The sequence below is a fragment of the Rhipicephalus sanguineus genome, chromosome 7 (genome assembly GCF_013339695.2).
Source record: "Rhipicephalus sanguineus isolate Rsan-2018 chromosome 7, BIME_Rsan_1.4, whole genome shotgun sequence".
Lineage (NCBI taxonomy): Eukaryota > Metazoa > Arthropoda > Arachnida > Ixodida > Ixodidae > Rhipicephalus > Rhipicephalus sanguineus.
Window position 1 is genome coordinate 102286906 of NC_051182.1, and position 15199 is coordinate 102302104.

General features: G+C 49.3%; 1 long non-coding RNA gene across 1 annotated transcript; it reads right to left on the bottom strand.

The window, feature by feature from the left end:
• Positions 1-1347: 1347 nt before the first annotated feature.
• On the bottom strand, positions 1348-14906 carry LOC119400822 (uncharacterized). The gene is made up of 3 exons (XR_005185253.1): positions 14790-14906; positions 9724-9835; positions 1348-1571 (listed from the first exon to the last, which is right to left on the bottom strand). It is a non-coding gene; the product is annotated as an uncharacterized LOC119400822 (long non-coding RNA).
• Between the last annotated feature and the right edge of the window lie 293 nt (positions 14907-15199).

A 15199-nucleotide genomic window follows, 5' to 3' on the forward strand; every position in this document is an offset into this window, starting at 1 on the left:
ACATCGCTCGAGTGCTACATACACTAATCTGCGCATAGCAGGCGTCGCGAACCAAGCGAAACGCCGACATTGCTCGAGTGCTACGTACAGCACTCTGCGCATTGCAGGCGTCGCGAGCCAAACGAAATGCTGACATCGCTCGAGTGCTACGCGCAGCAATCTGTGCAATGCAGGCATCGCGAACCAAGCGAAACGCCCACATCGCTCGAGTGCTACATACACTAATCTGCGCATAGCAGGCGTCGCGAACCAAGCGAAACGCCGACATTGCTCGAGTGCTACGTACAGCACTCTGCGCATTGCAGGCGTCGCGAGCCAAACGAAATGCTGACATCGCTCGAGTGCTACGCGCAGCAATCTGTGCAATGCAGGTGTCGCGAACCAAGCGAAACGCCCACATCGCTCGAGTGCTACATACACTAATCTGCGCATTGCAGGCGTCGCGAACCAACCGAAATGCCAACATCGCTCGAGTGCTACGTACACCACTCTGCGCATTGCAGGCGTCGCGAACCAAGCGAGATGCCGAAATTGCTAGAGTGCTACGCACACTACTCGGCGTATTGTAGGCGTCGCGAGCCAAGCGAAATGCTGACAACGCTCGAGTGCTACATACACTAATCTGCGCATTGCAGGCGTCGCGAACCAACCGAAATGCCAACATCGCTCGAGTGCTACGTACACCACTCTGCGCATTGCAGGCGTCGCGAACCAAGCGAGATGCCGAAATTGCTAGAGTGCTACGCACACTACTCGGCGTATTGTAGGCGTCGCGAGCCAAGCGAAATGCTGACAACGCTCGAGTGCTACGCGCAGCATTCTGTTCAATGCAAGCAAGCAAGCAAGCAAGCAAGCAAGCAAGCAAGCAAGCAAGCAAGCAAAGCAAAGCAAAGCAAAGCAAAGCAAAGCAATGCAAAGCAAGCAAAGCAAAGCAAAGCAAAGCAAAGCAAAGCAAAGGCAAGCAAGCAAGCAAAGGCAAGCAAGCAAGCAAGGATTGAATAGAGCTTTGTCAGTTCTGCTTCGCCCGAGGCAGGCTATTTGCCATCATGTTTTGTTTCAGAGCAAGAATAGACATCTGTTTAAAAAGGGCGGACATTTACCTCTGATTTCATAAATGATACCCGACAGCTGGTTTATTTCGCGGTGCTTTTTCTCAGGTCGGTTACACGTAGCGTTATTCTGAAACTGTATATAGCATGGTCATGCGACATTAAGTGCCGTTTGCGCTATAAACTCTATTTTCATTGTTCATATTCAGTGCTGACTTCTTGTTATTTTGCGCTATTTGTGCTTTCAATATATCATGCTTATTACGACAAAACGGGCCGGGTAGTGCGTATACAGGTTTTAGAAAATCACTTTATTTATAACTTCTTGGTATATAATTTTTAGGCACTTATCGTGCAGATTTGTTGAACGTAATAATAGTTGCCCTGACAACATGTATTGTACCGTTTGTAGTGACGATTCATCGAATCCTCGGGCATCTTGAGCAGCAGTCCGGGTACAATAATAAAGGAACTCCAGCCGCTCCCGGGGGATGCTGATGAGCTCCAGCGCTTCCCGGACACCTGCATTTCAGTAAATATTTTCTTCACAAGCAGAGTAACTGCGGTGAGAAAAAAAGTCTCGCAATGAGGATTTAGCAGATGAGCCTTTTAGCGAAAGTGTGCTTTCATGAAGTCAGCAGTGCCTAAAAGCCTTGCTGCCGATTTTATCACTAAGTGTACATTGACTTCTTTTCTCTCATTTACGCGTTCCCCTTCAATATCACAGTCACAAGGTTACATTTGTACACGCAAGACGCGCCTTTTGCGGTGTTTTTTTGGAAAACCCACCGGCACTGCGTCAGTCATGCGCAGGAATTCTTCTGTAGTGGTGCGTTCCACACAGTCATGCTGAAAGCTTGGATGCGGCGGACTACGGCACTCTTACTAACTGAAAACGTAAGCTTAGAATTATTGGACAAAAATTTTGAGCACGAGTACGTGGTAAATATAACTTGAGTGCGAACCCATCCTCAAAACAAAACTGGAGCGTTTGTGTGCAGCATGAATGTGTAAAGCGTTCTTACATAGGCCCACGACATTCAAAGTTCGATGCGTTGCCTCGGGGGGCCGCAGAAGTATGCATTTTTGCAGTTTTTGCGTAACCGATTGTGAGCTCACAGAAACTGCTGAGTTTTTTTTGCGATTTTGCGGCTGCTACTGCCGTTGTCAGTCCTAGCTATCGCGCAAACTTAGGGAAAATATTGGCAGCGTATCTGCGTGCTTCACCGCAAATGTCGTAGAAAGACGATAGTCTTCTGCCATTTATATTTTTGCCTTGCCTCAGACAGCGCTTCCTCTATGTTGAGTCGGGCGCATCTGGTTGGCATTGATAAAATAGAAGAGGCGCTGTGTTAGATAGGGACGCCATCTGACAGGGCGTCGGGAAACATGAGCTTGTGCGGGACCCAGGGCCACTGCCAGGTGGCAGCACCATGTCGTCGGCAGTAGAGTTACTGTATATGCTACCTTTAGGTAGCAGAGTTGCGCATAGATCTGGCTAGCAACCACAGCTATGCGGCGAAGACGCGCTCCGTTTTTGCAGGCGACATGCCTACCGGGTCACCAATCGGCGAGTTTGGCGTGTCGAAGGCCGGTGATTAACCTTGCTGTGAATGACTAGTGTCGATCCAGTTCGCTGCAGCGGCGCAATCGAGAAATACAAGAATTGGCCCCAGCGTCAGCTTCTCCGCAACGCATGGTTGCTAGCGGCGTTTGGAAGACGGATGCGTAACTCCGCTACCTAAAGGTAGCATGTACAGTAACTCTAGTCGGCAGAGGGCTTTTTTGTGCATAGCGTCGCATTTTCAGCACAAAAGCTACGATCTTTAGGATTACGTATCTATGTATTTTTTAGCAAAGCAACACACCACCTAATACTTGCGTATTGATGCTGAGCGTCAGATATGTTATTCGTTAATCGTGCTTTATCACCCTGAAACGTTCCTACGTTTAGCTGCACCACTACTGTGCACTATCTACCGACACCAGCATGACAGATTTTGCCAAGGAACAAGTAGTGTGAAACTTAGTCAGGGAGGGAGCTGCCGGTCGTTGCCTCCAGGATGTGCACTGTCACATAGAATTTAGTCTGGGTCGCCAAACAATCACGCTGTTCTTCATGGGAGCTGAGTACTCAAGGACACATTCAACTGTCGGAAACACGGCTTATGACGGCCGGCACTAAGCGGCTGTCATGTTCGATTTGCTCGATTTTTTGCCAGTGCCAATCGCTCATCGGGCGCGGACGACTTGGCTCGAATTTGCCGGTAACCTTGCCCGGTGGAGCTGCAAATCAAGAGCAAAGAGGAGAGGCATTTATTGTCCTTCGCAGCATGGCAGTATTTGCCGCAAGGTAACTGAGAAATGAGCTCAAGCTTGGTCATGAGAAGGAAATCAAACGTTACATCGAAATGCTCAACAACTCCGGAAAAGAAGAACTTGCTAGAGCACTTCGGAACAATCCACTCTATCAGAGAGCAGCATCAAGTGCGCAGGTCTTCGGAAAACTTCATTAGGGTCATGCGTTGGAGTCACTGCTGTTTGAGGTAATTTCCATATATGATCATGCATTTGAGACCCTGGAGAGAGATAGAACTCACAAGGGTCTTTTATACGTTCATACGTTCGCTTGAGACGACTCGAAGAAGAAAGCCATCTTTCTCTTCGCAGTTGATGTATCGATCCCCCGCACCCCCCTACGAAAGCTCTCTGCGCCTCCAGGATAGGTGGCCTGGCAAGCTGTCTGCACCTCCTCTCGCTTTGCACTGCCTCCGTGATCGGCCCACCTTTGGTGAAGAGACAAGGCCAAGTGATGATGATCATTTTTGTATCACGCGTATTGAAGCCGACGCCGAGGGATATCGATGGTCAATTTTCGCGATTCATGAGGCATCTAAGGCTTTCGACCTAATGAATCTTAACGAAACAAAGTAGTTAGCGGAATACAATGCGCGGAACCCTTCTTCCAGGGCCATTCTAGCCGCTGCTGCTCGCCAGGCCTTACTCAGGGCCAGCAGCTGGCTTCCCAGGGGCAGATCCGAAAGACGCGCTTCCTACGGTCACGTTCGTATCTCTTGTGCATTGCCAAACTTGGCCGAGACTGGTGTCTCTGGGCGGATGTTCGGTATATGCGCTGGTGTTAGATGCGTTCGTGCCGGGAACATAGAGCGATTTATCTATCTGTATATATTGTCACGGGGTCGTGACGTCGACGAAGGCAGCAGTCGGCGTGTCTAAGATGAAATACTTTTTTTGGGCCGAACTTGTGTCCGAGAAACGGAAAGTCAAACTACAGCAATACATACTGTACACTGATAGCGGTGACCAGTGCGTCGGCCGCAGATAAAGCTGATCACCGCTCGGACGCGCCGTCTTTTATACATCACGCATCAAAATTTTCAGCCTTATGACTAGTGGTCACGTAAGCTTTGAAATAATCTTGACTGTTCGCGTTCTGCGCGCATGCTTGGCAAAATGCCTACTGCAATCGCGAAGCTTCTCAACCACTGCGGCGCGGTCTACGTCGACCGTTGCTAACCGTCTTTGCGGGTCAAACTCGAATACGTCAAAATAAAACAAGAAGCGGGCGTGGCAATGTCCACCTCTGAAAACGTATCGTCCAGGTGCGTAAAACAGAATATGGAAGTAAAAAGTGCATGTAAAGATCAACAATGAAGCAAGCAAATGCAGAGTCCTCAGGTTCCCCAACGCACATAAAACGGCTTGAGGCGCACGACGTGAACGAATTCAGGTGGTAAGTTGCGCCGCTGAGAGATTGCGATACCGTCCGGAACAAACTCGTAGTCCAGTGCACCGAGACGTCGCAGCACCTAGTATGGCCCGAAGTATCGCCGAAGAAACATTTTACCGAGTCCACTTCAGCGTATTGGTGTCGAGACCCACACACATCACCGGGCAGGTATTCCATGTGGCGTCGCCGAAGATTATATTGACGGCTGTCGATCCTCTGCTGGTTCTTGATACGCAGGTGGGTGAGCTGTCAAGCTTCTTCGGCGCGTTAAAATAAGTGGTGACGTCGAGAAAGTCTTTGTCGGTGGTAGCTGGCAGCATTGCGTCGAGCGTCGTTACCGCGCTCCTTCCGTAGACCTTGTACGGCGACAGCTGCGTGTTTTCTTGTACTGCCGTGTTGTATGCGAAGGTCACGTACGGAAGGATGGCATCCCACGTCTTGTGCTCGACGTCGGCGTACATAGCCAGCATGTCGGTGATTGCCTTCTTCAGACGCGCGGTGAGGCCATTGGTCTGAGCATGATAGGCGATGCACCGGCGGTGGCTTGCCTGGATGTATCTCAAGATCGCCCGAGTTAGCTCCGCAGTAAAGGCTCTGTCGGTGATGACCACTGGGGCGCCATGACCCAAGACGATGTCTTCAACGAAAAACTTTGCTACCTCGGCGGCACTGCCTCTCGGTAAAGCCGTTGCTTCGGCGTGATGGGCGAGGTAGTCGGCCGCGACGACGATGCATTTGTTTCCGCAAGTCGACGTAAGGCACGGCCCCTGTAGATCCATACCGATTTGCTGGAACGGTCGGCGAGGTGGCTCGATCGGATGAAGAAGGCCTGCTGGTCCTGTAGGCGGTGTCTTGCGTCGCTGGCAGTCTCGGCATGTCCTTACGTAACGAGCGACGTCTCTGGCATGGCGCGGCCAGTAGAACTTTTCCTGTATTCGTGCGAGCGTTCGGGAAACACCGAGATGTCCAGCCGTCGGGTCACCGTGTAGGGCCTGGAGGAGTTCTGGTCTCAATGCGGAAGGCACCAGGAGGAGGTAGTTGATTCGAAGGGGCGAGAAGTTTTTCTTTAGGAGAACGCCATTTCGCAAGAAAAACTACTGCAGTCGTGACTTGATTACTTTCGGAACAACGGCGGTTCTGCCCTCGAGGTGTTCCACAAGGCCCCTGAGATCTGGGTCCGCTCGCTGTCGTGTGGCGAAGTCTTCGGCACTTCTGGTTCCCAAGAAGCAGTCATCCTCCTGGTCGTCCTGCGGCTGTGGGTCGACGGGGGCGCGAGACAGGCGGTCAGCGTCGGAGTGTTTTCTTCCAGACTTGTAAACGACGGTAATGTCGAATTCTTGAAGTCGCAGGCTCTACCGTGCGAGCGACCTGAAGAGTTTTTCAAGTTAGCTAGCCAACAGAAGGCGTGGTGGTCGCTCACAACTTTGAAGGGGCAGCCGTACACGTAAGGCCGAAACTTCGATGTGTCCCAGATGATGCCCAGGAATAATTGCTTTCCGCCTTTGATAGCGAGTGGCTGGCATAACCCTTTCCAGCCCTTCAGTCTTCTGCACAAGGACGGCGCCGGGTCCTACGCTGCTTGCGTCGATGTGGATTTCAATACACTAGTATCGGAGGCATCTGAAGGCGTCGTTTTGGTTCTTGAAATGCTTCTATTTGCGCCATTTCCCACTTGTATGACACGTCGGTATTCGTGAGGTGCGTTAGCGGCTCGGCTATTCGTGAAAATTCCTTGACGAAGCGTCTGTAGCAGGCACAGAAGATCAGAAATCGGCATATGGCTTTCTTGTCGATGGGTGGTTGGAAGGCAATGATGGCAGCTGTTCTCCGCTGGTCTGGGTGAACGCCATCCTTCCCGATCACGTGTCCAAAAACTAGAGCTCCTCGTGCGCGAAGCACAGGCTTCAGGGTGAGTCCGGAGGTCTTCATTGCTTGAAGTACGGCTTCAAGGCGCCGGAGGTGTTCATCGAAACACAACGACGACGTCCAAATATACGAGGCGCGTCTGGCACTTTAGGCCGGCCCGTACATCGTCCATAACGCGTTGAAAAGTTGCAGTTGCCGAGCAAAGACCAAAGGGCATAACCTTGAACTCGAACAGGCTGTCCGGTGTTATATGCTCCTATGCACGAGACGGGATACCGATTCCTTGAAGCTACTGCACTCATTTCTTCATTCATCTTGTCGACTATCTTCCGACGATTACATCTGCTATGCTAATACTCTTTCAACTAGACGTTACCACAGCCTCAACCCAAAGCCTTTCTTTACGCACACGAACATTTTTCAGAATAGTTATTTTCCTAGAGCTATTGAAAGATGGAATGAATTACCTGGTTGTACTCGTGAATTGTCGTTGTCGGATTTTGTAGACGCACTTTTATGATAAATCCTTTGGTTTTTGTTTTTTCAACCTTGTTAACAATGTATTTCTGTATCAAAATGTATGCCACTCCTGCAATAGCCCTGCATAGGGCTACAGTATTTGAAAATAAATAAATAAATAAATAAATAAATAAATAAATAAATAAATAAATAAATAAATAAATAAATAAATAAAGGCAGTCTTTTCTCGGTCTCTCTCGTTGACTTCTATTTGCCAGTAGCCGGTCTTGAGGTCCATCGACGAAAAGTACTTCGCGTTGTGGAGTCGATCTGGGGCGTCATCTATTCGTGCGAGAGGGTATACGTCCTATTTCGTGAACTTGTTCAGGCGACGATAATCGACACAGAAACGTAGGGCCCCATCATCCTTCCTCACTAACACCACAGGTGACGCCCACGGACTCTTGGACGGCTGGATGATGTCATACCGTAGCATGTCGTCGACCTGTTTTTTAACGGCCTCGCATTCTCGCGTCGAAACTCGTGCGGGCTCTGACGAATTGGTCGGGCACTTTCTTCTTTTATGATACGATGTTTCGCGACTTGGGTCTGTAGAGTTATTGACGAGGACGAGAAGCAGGCCTTGAATTTCAGGAGAAGGGTTTTAAGCTTGCCTCGATTGTACTTCGGGAGGCTAGGGTTGACTTACAAATCTGGTTGGGGACCTCGATCCGCCGAAACAGGTTCGGTAGCATCGAAGAGGGTGAAAGCATTGCTGGCGTCCACGAACTGGTCGATGTTGGCGACCGTCGTACCAATGTTGAGGTACCTATATTCGTGGCTGAAGTTCATCAGCACTGCTTTTGCTTTGCCATCGTGCAGCTCGGCTATGCGTCTTGCGACGCAAATGTGATGGTTCACAAGCAGCTGATGATCAACCTCGATGACGCCTTCAAGGTCTGCTGGTTCTTAGGTCGTGACGAAAATGAAGATGCTGGAAAGAGGCGGAGTGGTGATGTGCTCTTCTATCACATTCAATGCGGGGTTCCCTGGCGTTATGTGCGGCGGCAGCGCTTTTTCTGAGGTTAGTGTTATTGACTCAGACCTGAGATCGGTGACGGCGCCATGGTGATTTAGGACGTCCGTTCCAAGTATCACATCCCGGGAGCGATGTTGTAAGGTTGCAAAAGTTGCAGGATGTGTCCGGTTATTTATAGTGACTGTCGCGGCGCAGACTCCAGCCGGCGTTATTAGATGGCCCCCAGCGGTCCGGATTTCGGGGCCTTGCCAAGCAGTCCTAACTTTCTTCATCTTTGTGGCGAACGGTCCACTGATGACGGAATAGTCGGCTCTACGGTCGACGAGAGCGGTGACGTTGTAGCCGTCGAACACTACGCCGAGGTCGCTAGTCCGTCGTCGTCTTGCGTTGCGGTTAAGTCGCGGCGTGGGGTCACGGCTAGGTCAGCTTGTCCCGCTCGTCGGCAGGTCTTCTTCAGATGATCGTCAGGGCTCAGTCTGCCTTGTGTCGTGTCCTTAAGATTTCGTCGCGCCGTTGTCGCCGCGGCGGAGGCTCTTTGGTTGTTAGTCGTACAGCAACCGCACCTCCATCGGTTGCTGCCCTTAGTTTTCCGGATATGGGTCGCGGAATGGCCCCGGTTAGAGCCGCTGTACTGCCGTCCTCGCTGAGGGGAACGGTAGCGTCCAGGCGACGGCGAACGCGACGCGCTTCGAGATGTCCATTCAGTGGTGGCCAAGCAGTCGGCGATGTCGCGTGTCCGCTCACCGTGCTGTGGAAGCGGCGCGTTGACGGCGAAGGCGCGTAGCCACATGTGGCGGTACTGGCAGGTGGTAGGTGTGGCCGGCTTCCTCGCAGTAGTAGCACAGCGGGTGTTTGTAAGGGGCGCGCCAAATGTCGATTTTCCTTGGCGCGTAGTTCTGGCCGACAGGTGGGTGGTACGGCATGGGTAGCGGCGCTATCTGGCTGTGGAACTGCGGCGTCTTCACGTGGGCGCGGAGGAGGAGAGTTGTCACGCGATGCAGCAGCGTAGCTCATAGCCTGCGGCTGCGGCTCTGCTAGCTGAGGAACGCCCAGGGATTGCTGGATCTCAGGGATTGTTGAGGAAGGCCCACGGATTCCGGGACAAACCCGAATACATCAAAATAAAACAAGAAGCGGGCATGGCAATATTCTGCGCAGTTTGCGTCAATGAGGACATGTGCTAGTCTTCAGACGAGGCTAGTTATACACTTTTGCTTATTGAGTTCTTCGGGAAGCGGTTCCCCAGTTTTGTGGTTCAAGCAGTGTTTCTCTAGAATGGTTTCGGGAAACCCGCATACAATGGCCACCATTATACTAGACGCGGGGAACATTACCCAGCAGTGGCAGTACAATATATTTAACAACAACATATACCACGGCAAAAACTTAATGCGTCGTTAGTACATTAACAAGCTAAGAGGGAACAGAGAAATGTTAAAATTATTAAAAGACAATGCGCTATTAGCGAACCCGATTGGCAAAGTACTTGAAAGTACAGTCTTATAAGAAGCTCTCAAGCAGGCACACAATGCTAAAAAAACAAAATTCAAACTGCTTACCCGGTAACTGACAGTGTCTGTCCTGTGGGTGAACACGATATAAAAGCGCAGGGATTAGCTGATTGCACATGAGATCCAGGTGGGTATAGTCTTCCTTCATACCAACACCCACCTAAAATTGTTGCACATGCCGTTGCTGTTATTTTTAAGAAATATGACAGACGTTACGTGTTTCAAACAACATGAGAAGCGCTCAAATTAAGCCATTACAAAAACCATGCAGTTGGTTTTGTCATTCATAGTGTACACCCCAAAAGCAGAACGTTAATGTTTTCTAAGGCGCGTATTGGACAAAGCGCTTGTTCCATTTCGCCTTAAAAAATCGCAATATATTTTAACGTGAAAATAAACTCATCGGTAATTTCTGCTTGCGGAGCCGGTGTACGAACGAGACACACACTTAACGAAGAGTAAGTACAGAGCAGAACTGAAGCTCGGCCCTCAAGACCTCGGAATATCAGCATCAACTTTGGGCTGTCCACAGAGCCTGCGATGCGGCGGTTAGGCTAGGTCTATTTGTCCCTACGTGGGAGCGGCCCGCTGTGTCAGCCTAAAGGGAGGCACTTCTCCGGATCTTTAAATAAAGTTCTTCGTACCGTACCGTAACTACAATATCACCGTGAGCTTTGCCAGTTTAATAAATTGTCGTTTGAGCCGTCTTTTAAAGCGCTTAATGTGACGCTCGCGCTTTATTTCAATTGCCTGATAGATGCGAAAATCAACTCGCTGAATAATGCGTCGTTATCACCAGTACGCATTCTTCCAGTGGAAAAATCACTCCGGTGGCACTTTGTCTCAGTCCCTGCACGTAATTTACAAGATAGTGAGATAGAGTACAAGATAGAGACAGGAAAAAAAAAGGCAGAGAAGTATAGGACAGAGAGGAAGGTTAAGAAGTGAAGACGTCCAGTTGGATGCACAGTGCATGGCAAGGGTAAACGGGTTCGAATGAAAAAATGTATGCAGTTGCACTCAACCTTAAAGCTGTAGAAAGTGCGGAGGAGCGATTGGCCTGTCCTTCAGCGACGAACCTAATGAGCCTGTGTTGGGGAGGGGGGAGGCTAGTTGGTAACACATTAATATGCGAATTTAAATTGCGCTAGGGAAGAGGCACCAGAGTAGAAATTGACAGAACGAACAGAGCCTATGAGCATCGCTTCAGCGACGCTCGCGTTATGGGAGCCTGCTAGGCCTCCACGGCGGCAAAGGAAACCTTAATTTGTGAAGCAGTGGCGCCCTCTCCCTCCTCCTTTTTCTAACCACCTCTCTCTCACCTCACTTCTCCTCACCCTCACTGCCCTTCCCCAGCCCCTTGCTATAATTGGTTATGTTATACATGGTTTTGCCTGCGTGACGCCAAGCGACGACATGAGGTGACAGCATATGATATTATACTGTTTTCCTCCTTTCTTACTTCCTCACCCTCGGCTTCCATCACCTTTCCTTTCCCGACATCTTGCTATAGGTGTCGGTCCTATAAATGGTTCTTCCTGCCTAACGCCATACATAGCTATGCTATACTTTACCCTCTTCCCTTCTCCTTTCTGTCCTCCACAACCTCACTCTTTCTTGCCCCCTTTCTGTGCTATGCATGCACAGATGTGTTATGTATGGTTCTGCCTGCCCACTGCCATACATAAATATGCTATGCCTACCCTCTCCCTTCATCTTTTCCATCCTTCTCACCCTCGCGTCACACCTCCTCACTTCCCTTTCCTACAACTTTGTTATACATGGCTACGCTATACGGGGTTCTGCCTGCTGTTGTGACCCGGGCTTATCTCCATCCCAACGCTGATGCCAATTGTTGCGACGTTAGGGTTGCGTCGTTGCTGGACTTTTGGTAGCGTGACTGAGTCTTCGGGTTGAGGAACTGATGCTTGAAAGTTGATAAAACAAAAACAAAGAAATTTACTGGCCCTTTTTGTGCACTCACATAGTAAAAGCATGACCTCCGATATCGCACGCAATCTTGAGGTAAGCAAAAGTAAATGTCGATTGTGATGCATTACTTCTTTTCACCTCTCACAGAGGGCGGCACCTCCCCGCCTACCTACACCGCCAAAGGAGAGCACCGTGCGAGAGAGAATGTGTGAAAGATATGAGGCGCGTTCGTGAACCGTCCATCATCTTCCAAGGTGGCTTAGTCGGTTGAGCGTCATGCGCTTACCGTCGCTGCTGCAAGATCGTCTGTTTGATTCTCAGCGGTGGATCTTTTTCTTGTTTTTTTCTTTCTCACCCAATGGCGTCTATTTTATAAACCTCATATCGTGTAACGGAAGTACTTGGCTCGACCCCGGGATAAAACATTTTCGTGTTAAAAAAATTCGGCAGATCCCACGCGTTGTGGGAATCGGTTTCATGCGAAGCAGTCAGCGAGGACTTCTATACTGTACTTGATGGCTTTGAGCCAAACGTTACGAGGTGGATCGACGTGTTTTATTGCGATAGCAATTATATGGACAGTCTCGGCTGATTTTTGCCGTCGCCGTCGCCATGCACCGTATATGTATATGTCTACACACACACACACACACACACACACACACACACATATATATATATATATATATATATATATATATATATATATATATATTCAAAGCCACAAAGAAAAATAATTCAGAAAAAGTTTCCGACGCGCGGAATCGAACGGGCGACCTCCCGCATTCCAGCGCGCGGCGTTAGACGGTTAGGCCACCAACAGCACCGTCTTTCAGCCTGCTAATGGCGAGCTATTTATATACACCACTTACATCGGCATGCTTTCTTAGATGGCGCGATGTGCACGCGTGGCGCGCTTTAAAGATCGTCGCCCCCTTCCTGCGAGCGCCGTCGCTCTTCCACCTACAGGGCGTCGTCGCCTTCGTGCGCTTATATCGAGGAATAAAGGTGGCGGCTGGTGGGGGGGGGGGGTGAGCGGGGGATTGTATGTCTTGTGCTTTCCCCGCGATGTCCGCGCTGAAGTCACAGAGCGTACGAAGCTCGCTTCGCTCTCTGCAGCGGCCGCGTTTGCGGAAGGGGCGCGCTGTTCAAACAGAAATAAGTAGTGACTGGGACAGTTAGTTCGCGTTCGTCCTGTGTGTACCTGTTCGTTTCGTGCGTCCTGCTTTATGTTTGAGCAGTGCGCTTCCAGTGTCGAGCTGTGACGCATGATAGTTCGCGCTCGTCCTGTGTGCGTTCTTTTCATGCGTCCTTGTGGCTGGAGCGACACGCTAGCAATTTCGAGCTGCTTTCCGTTCTTCGCGTTACATTCCAATTTCTTGCTCTCGCATTCATTGCTTCGCCATTACGGCGAAACTGTGACTTTTTTGCAAGTGTAGTAGCTAAGTGCGCATCGTGCGCTCACCAGGCACGTCGACAACACTGGCGTTTAAAGGGTAACTTATTGTGCGACGTAGCGTCAGGCCTCACGTCAGAGTACATACGTCAGCATTATCTAAGCTAAGCGCACCTTATGGTGCAATCATGGGAATATCACGCGTAACTTTCTCTAATGTATTCCAGCGCGGTCCAGCAATGCTTCTATATACCTTGCTGAATCATAGGAATACAAACGTAATGTTTATTAGACTGCTATAAAAGCGGAGCCAACACTTGAACCAGAGACGCTCATCTGATATGACGCCTGTATCGTAGGAGCACATATGTAGTGTTTACTGCCTTCTTGAAAAATTAGATAGCCAGAACCACAAACACAGTTGACGTTGCACCGACATTACGCATGCATAGGCTGTTTTTCCAAACCAGCTAATAGACCTGATGTGGCTCTGTGGTAGAATACCTGATTGCCACGCAGAATATATGGGTTCGATTTCTGCTGAAATCCCAATTCTTATTCTTTCCATTCGTCGGGTCAGCACTTCTTATGTCGGTTTTTGTTAACGCTCTCTCATTCAAGTTACCAATGTCTGTCGTCGCCGTTCCTGGGTAGATATAAACTGTCAATCACCTGTGGCGCATACCCGTACACCGGGGCTCACGGTAAACGTGTATGTGCCGCATGCGTCTGGTGGAAAGGGTTTGACGACGTACGCGACACGATTTTCATGTTATTCATGTCATGACCCGACAGTAATATTCGCCAAATTCTGTTACCCTCCCATGCTAATTTTGGTCTTTACCAAGTTAAGGAGGCGATCATGAGAGCACCCAGACGTAAGCGGCTGGATAGATAGATAGATAGATAGATAGATAGATAGATAGATAGATACGTAGATAGAAACGCTCAAAGTGCCGAAGGTTCGCTAAGAAATGCTTCGCATTTATTAAATGCAGAAAAGCGCTATGCTATTTCTCTTTTGCTCTTGTAAGAAGAAAAGAGAAAAGATAATTGCATCTAGGGTGCCGAGGAACCCTAGACGCAGTTACGTCCTTTACCTTTCGCTTAGCGTTAGCGTGCGCCTGATCCTCGGAGTAGTGCAGCTTCCACGTGTACCAACGGGATTTCTCCGCCGCCGAGTGCTTCGATGGCGAGAGCACCGATTAACAAAACGGCTGCCATACGCGTTGCAAAAAGGACGCCATTTCGGCGGGCGAATGCCATGCCTTTGTGGAACGAGACAGAGGCCAGCGGGACGCACGCGCTTGCGGTTACGCGTTGCGGTTAAGCTACGAAGCTGTGTCGCTGAAGCGCAGTGTGGTAGTGTATGCATGAGCACAGGCGTCGGTTACTCATTACTAGAAAGCGCACACCGTGCTGTTTCGCTCCTTAATTGACGACATGTTGAAGAAGTGCATATGGGGTACCATTGCTGATTATGAGCGTGTTGATGTCATCTTTACGCGGGATTCACGATGCGCCGTGCGCAAATATATGTTGACAACTTCAGCTACCACAACGGTTTAATCATGATCATAGGCGTTAGTCGTCGCGATGGAGACGTACCACTCGGCGTCAGCGTGGGTGTATCCACGTCAAACGGTGCTATAGCTGCCAAACACGAACATACATTGTACAAGCTTTGATATATCGTTTACGTTCATTGAAACTCCACCAGTGTATGAATAAATGTATTATAGCTTTATGAAAGGGCTTCTGTTTATCAAAAGTTCATCCTACTCACCAGGCACATTTCTAAATGGACAGCGAATATAACAGGCAGCTAATACTAATTGCGCGATTAGTACCAGTGGCACTGTTGACATTTTCATGGTTATTCTTATGGTATGGAGAGCCTTGGGACCTGAAAAATAATGCTTGTGTTAGTTGTTATTTCGTTGTTATACTGAATCGTGAAACTTTAAAGAGCAATAAAGGGCATGCTACATTGAGGGAACACTAAAACAAGCTTTAATTTTCGGCAATCCAATTTTCATTCATAAAAAAATACGCTTAGAATTACGCTTATTGGCCGTTGTTAAATATTCAGTGATATAGTTACTTGGAAAGAACAGGAACGGTGATATAAGCGAGGCAATTTATTGTATAGTTTAAAGTGTTTGCAGCGCCACCACGTTGGCGCTGAAAGAAAAT